We start from the raw sequence: 5919 nt of genomic DNA, 5'->3' as shown, positions 1-5919 counted from the left end.
GGCCGGGAGGGCGCTGTGAGGCGGCGCGGGGCGGGAGGTGCCGAGGGGCGGTGCTGAGGGGTGGGCGGGCAGCGCTGAGGCGCAGGCGCAGTGGGGGCCGCGCTGTGCCGCCATCCCGTCAGCGTCGGCGGGCAGCGGGGCCGAGCATGTCGGAGAAGAAGCAGCCGGTAGACCTGGGGCTCCTGGAGGAAGACGACGAGTTCGAGGAGTTTCCGGCTGAAGGTGCCGAGCGGGGCGGGAGCGGCGGGCGGGGGAAACGGAGCGGCGGGGGCCGTGCAGCCTTGTAGGCCGCGCCGCCTGCCAGCAGGCCGCGCCGGGCCGGGCCGGGCCGGGGAGAGAGCGCGGCCTACGGCGGGCGGGGCCGTGCCGCACTGTACCGTGCCGTACTGTACCGTACCGTGCCGCCGAGAGCCCTGCGGGGTGGATGCCGCGGGTCGCTGTGCCCGCGGCCTCAGCGCCCGGCGTCCCTGGGTCCTCGCTGCCCGGTGAGGGCTGGTCGGGCAGGAAGGGACGCGCAGCCCGGCGGTGCTGTGTCATCGTGCGGGAGCGCTGAGGGCGGTGCGGAGCGCGGGGCCCCGCTGTGTCCGGGTGGGAGGGGTAGGTGGGGGGTGAGAGCTGCGAGGTGGAAACAGGTGTGGGTAGGGAATAACGCATGCTGTAGGTGCTCTAAATATCGTCTTTGCAGACACAGGCCTGTGTTGGTTTGCTTTTCGTAGGTGCAAAGCGAATTGAGGGAGGGGGCTACAGGAGTCTGGGCTTCAGTAAAGCAGTCCGAGGGCCTGTCACAGCTGTGGTCTTGGAGAGGGTTCTGTGTCCCTAGCTCTGGCAGCTGTCTCGACCTGCGGATGGCAATAAGTGATATGCAACGTGGATGGAATGCCAGTGGTTGTTTTTTCTGTCCTGTGTTCCTCAAAGATGATTTCTCTGTGGCCTTACGGCCCTTAGGGATGCAGAGTCCTGCAGTATTTGTACCAGCGTTATGTTTGTGTATAGCAGAGGAAAAAGTTATTGATGGAGCGGAGATGAAACCTAAAATAAACAGAGAAGATGAGCCCTTCTGCTTGCTTTTCCATATGTTTCTTAATAGGGTAAAAAAGATTATTATCATTTAATATAAATATTAACTGTTAGGACAAAGGAAGTCTTCGAAGTATGCATCTGAACCTGGGGCCGACCAGTGCGCTGAGCTGCCGTTTCAGAAATTGCTCGTTGGTCTCACAGATTGGTGAGATTCACAGCTTGGTGCTCGTGATTTGAATCTTGGTATTCATCTCAACTCATTTTAACATTTTGTGCCTTTAAGTTTTCTTGTCAATAGAAGGAATTTTTTCATGATCTTATCTTCTTGTTCCCCTGCCACCGCGCTGAGAAAAAGTTCTTTGTACAGTTAAGCAAAAGCTTAAACTATAAAACTGTGTTTGAGACTGGAGGAAATGGAACTACCAGCAAATCAAACTGAGTTAGCTGCTTGTTAGACTCAACGTACATCTATATTGGAACTGAGGAAGGGAAAATGAATTCTGCTTGAATCTCAGCTTTAGGAGCACAGCTAGGAACCCAAATGGAGATGCTCTGCAAACTTCCTGGGCAGAACAGGCTTTTATTCAAGAGTGGCCACAGCCAGACTTCCTGCTGCTGTATCTTGCTAAGGAGGCCCAATGAAATCTTCAAGGGAGGTAACAGTGTTTGAGAAGTTATAAAGAAGCTTTGGACCATCTGGAAGATTATCTTCAGTTATTTGGGAAAGAGCTATAATAAATATTTGATCAAACTCATGTCAAATTATTGCTCTTTCAAATTAAAACACTTTTTTTCTATATAGCAGAAAAACTGTGCATTTTATTATCACCCCCCCCCCCCGTTCTTTAATCCAAAGCAAATTAGGTAATGCAAACTTGTGTTAAGGACAGAAACAGTGGCTTTTGAGGGAATTTTATTTCAGTGTAGAGTTTTTCTTGAAACAGTGTATCAAAGCAAGTTTAAGTGTCCAGCACAGGTGTCATATTCTTAAGAAATAGAGCGTGATACGTTCAAGTGTATGTGAATTGGTCACTAAAAAGCTTCTTGTACAGTGCTGCTCTGAGTGTAATGTGTGAAATGCTGGGATCTTAGTTTTTTATCATCTGCTCAAAGAACGCTTTGTTTTCCTTTCCCAAGTAAAAATATGGGGAGAAGTTGCATTATATTCAGATAATTTTTTAAGAAGTCCATCCATGACAAGTTTATGGAAATTGATGTTGTAATTTTGGTGTATAGTAACAGTACTTGATAGTAGTGTGCTCTCAGATGTTCTTTGCATTTCCAGTCCCAGATAACACTATATTGTTTTTTACTGTGACTCACAGGCACGTGGAATAGTTGTAGTATGTAATTCTGGGGTATGGTGTCAACATATAGATGGCAGAATTGTAGAATCTTGTAGCTACAGCAGGGAGAGTATAATTTTGACTTCTGCTTTTCTCTCCCCTCCCTCCCTTTCTCCTTTCAGCTGTGGAAGGTGACTTGGGCCTTTTTGCCTCTTTACTCAGTGTGGTATGAAACATTCTTCTGGTGTCCCCAGCTCTTTTGTGAAGCTGAATTTGTTGTGATGAATGCTAGTTACTATGGTTTTTTGAAAACCATTTTGAGCAACTTTACATTAGTAGGATAGAGGAACTTGACTTTGATATTGGTTAAAGCTGTTTTGAGCTTTGCTTTTTCTATCAATGCAGATAGTCATGTGAACGGCTACGTTTTTGTTTTGGAAAAAAAAGTCAATTGCGCACAAATTGGCAAAGCTTATTGTGGGTTGTACTCCAATAAAATCCCTCCCTTTAGCCAGTGAGCGGTACAACTAAATTCAAATAATGCATTCTCTCACACTCCTGTTTTTCCTCATTCGTTCTCCCCAGTTCTTTCCTTTGCTTTCTTTAAGCCCAGACAAATTTCTGTGTTCCTTCATCTTTTTTCCTTTATACAGCTTGAGAAGTTTAATTGTAATGCCTTCAGCATCTGTGTCTTTAATCGGTTACAAATGGATTTTCTTTCCTGGTGAATCTCAAGTGCTGATTTTGTTGCCTGTCAGCATTAAAAAGAGAAGAAAAATGCAGGAACCAACTTTCCATCTTGTAAAGAAAGTTGTTCCCAGTGAACTAGTTCTTGATCTTTTACCCTACAAGGTGTTTTTTTCATATATCTGTCCATGTTTAATGTTACTTTGGCCCTTTGTCCTCAAAGCTTTCCCTGAATTGAGGCAGACAGCTAGCCGAGAAGTAGAAGGTGACTGGGAGCAACTGCTGCTGGCAGGTGCATCTTTCAGTTTGCCTTTGCTTCTGCATCACAGATAGGTTTTTTGGCATTTATCCACAGGCTGTCAACGTCTGATGTGAGTGAATTGAGGATCTGTATGTGTTCTGGAAAAAGCATTTGGCATGCATTTATCTCTTTAATCATGAGGAAAAAAATATTAAATACAAACCTGGAACTGGGTGCCTTGTGTTGGACTTCCTGGAGTTAAATACCCAATAATGGTTTTTTGTACTGCGGTTCTGCAGCCTGTCCATTTGTATGCAGAGTGTCCCCTGTGAGCACGTAAATCCTGCAAGTCACGATGCAAAGCGTGCAGTGCTTTTCTTTCTCAGTTATGCTTTTATCATAAATTAGGAAACTTTTTAATTAATCTCACTGTGCTGTTTGGTTTCACGAACGCTTGAGAATGATCTGAACTTTAATAGAAGAGTGAGGAATTCCTTATCATCTGAAATCTGCCTTACCCAGAGGTCACTGAGACGTGGTACCAAAGCAGTGCGACACACTCTATAGAGCCTTCTTTTCCTGTCTTTAGATTGGACTGGTTTAGACGAAGATGAAGATGCACATGTCTGGGAAGACAATTGGGATGATGACAACGTAGAAGATGATTTCTCCAATCAGTTAAGGTAATTTTATTTTTTGACATGGTATGCTAGAAGCTGGATAAAATGTTTAAAACTGCATTGTTTAGTTATTAATATCTGAAACTTGGAAATCTGCTTGCTTTAAAAAAGAGATCTGAGAACAGAAAGAAAAGGAGGCTCCATTTTGCCTTTATCTGTCTGAAAGGTTTCAGAACCAGACAGGGGATTACAGCACGATTTGAAGTACTGATCAGCATTTAATCTATTAATAATTGAACGGTGAGCCCTGAGTTACGCCTTATGCCGTCGTCGTGCTCAGGCTTTTGTGATGTTGCGCAACTTAAGGCAGTACAAAGATGTCTGCAGATCGCACAGTTGACCTTTTCAGTGTCACACAAATCAGTTTGTACACATTTGAGAAGTCTGAATTGTACCACAGAGATTGATGGCAAGGGGGCCAAGACTCTCTGTGCTGTGCTATATGGTAAACAAAGTGTGTTGGTAAAATCTTTTTCCATACCTTCAAAATAGCACTGCTGTTCTTTGACCAAACAGACAGCTGATCGCTGGAAAACTTATCCATATTTGTTCAAGTTCCTTCTTCGGTGTGATGAGCAATAATAGCAGAGTAAATATTTGTAACGTGCTTTAAAAAAGTGATAGTAATTTGGGAACCTCTAATCCACTTATGTAATCCTCTTGGTCACTTGTCGTTTCAGTTAATGATTTACTCGTGTAATTATAATTTAAATTGTTCCAAGAGTCAACACAAATTCACATTTCATAATTAGTCCTTCATTATGTTGCATGCAGAGTAAACGCAGTACAGCCTGATTAACAGTTTCTGGGATGATCTTTGTAAAGGGAGAAAGTGACCCTTTGTGTAGCAGATACAAAACCACTTTGTAAGCAAGGACTATAACAACAAGGTAGTTAAATTGTAATGCTGGAAATGTAATGCTGATACATACACAGTGAAATACAGGGGTGGTATAATTCTTGACAAACACAGTTGATCTTGACAGACCTTCAATAGATATCTTAATTATAGCCTATCGTGTTGGCGTCCTTATACTTGCCTTAAAATGATAGTTTGCAAAGTTGCTTTGTTGCAGCATGTTTTTATTTCATCTTCAGAAAGAAAGTGGTGCATTCCTCCACTTCTAAAATTCCAACGCTGCGTAAACTAACCTGAGATTTAAACTGCTGTGTCTAGATACGTGTGTGCTAGGACAAGGATATAAAACAGGGTGTAGTTCGGGCTGATGTGTTGGAGGCAGGTAGGTAAGAAGCTAACTGGGGATGGATTAGGAGCAATAACCTATGGCAGTTGCTGACCTGCTGTCCCGGCCACAACTAAAGAGAACAAAGCAATCATTTTTCCTTGGAATCATTGTATCGCACCAAGATTTAAACATGGTATTCATATATTTTTTAAACTATTTTTCTAAGTACATGCATCTAAATCACTCAGATTGGTGAGCTCATTGAGTTTTAGGAAATTTTGAGAATAACCAGTATGAGACAATACTGTAGTTTTTTTTCTAATGGGTTGTTGCTGGCTTACCAGTGCTGCTTTGCACCATATAGTTCAACCAGCCACAGCTGGTCAGGGGACAAGTCAATGTGGTGAAAACAAATATTTGTATTTTTCATACGGGATATACTTCTAGTGATCCTAAGACATTAAGATGAAGGACTATAAAGTAAGTAAAGTTGAGATTATTTATGTGAATGAGAAAGCAGCCTGACATGTTCAGTGTTTCTAAAATGACTGCATGTTGTGCAATGTGCATTTTGAAAAATGTCTGACGATATTTGTGTTTTAATGTGCACATCTTTATTTTTTTATACAGAGCTGAATTAGAAAAACATGGATACAAGATGGAAACTTCATAGCTTTTGCTGATATGGAGCGGTGTGACATTGAACTTTGGATAGACTATATTGAGAAAAGGTGGAAAATGAGAAGACACTTAGTTCATTATCTGCTTGGATTTATTATTGTTTTGTATGGAAAATAAAGTTTTTAATCTTAGCCTGA

At 42.9% G+C, this 5919-nt stretch overlaps 1 long non-coding RNA gene across 1 annotated transcript; it reads left to right on the top strand.

Annotated features, from left to right (window-relative positions):
- Positions 72–5919, top strand: LOC110394025. Its single transcript, XR_002435337.1, has 3 exons — positions 72–222; positions 3824–3917; positions 5732–5919. It is a non-coding gene; the product is annotated as an uncharacterized LOC110394025 (long non-coding RNA).

This window comes from Numida meleagris, chromosome 2 (assembly GCF_002078875.1).
Source record: "Numida meleagris isolate 19003 breed g44 Domestic line chromosome 2, NumMel1.0, whole genome shotgun sequence".
In the NCBI taxonomy this organism is placed as follows: Eukaryota; Metazoa; Chordata; class Aves; order Galliformes; family Numididae; genus Numida; species Numida meleagris.
Note: the sequence above shows the minus strand (reverse complement) of the source record. Positions and strands in the feature narration are given on the sequence as shown.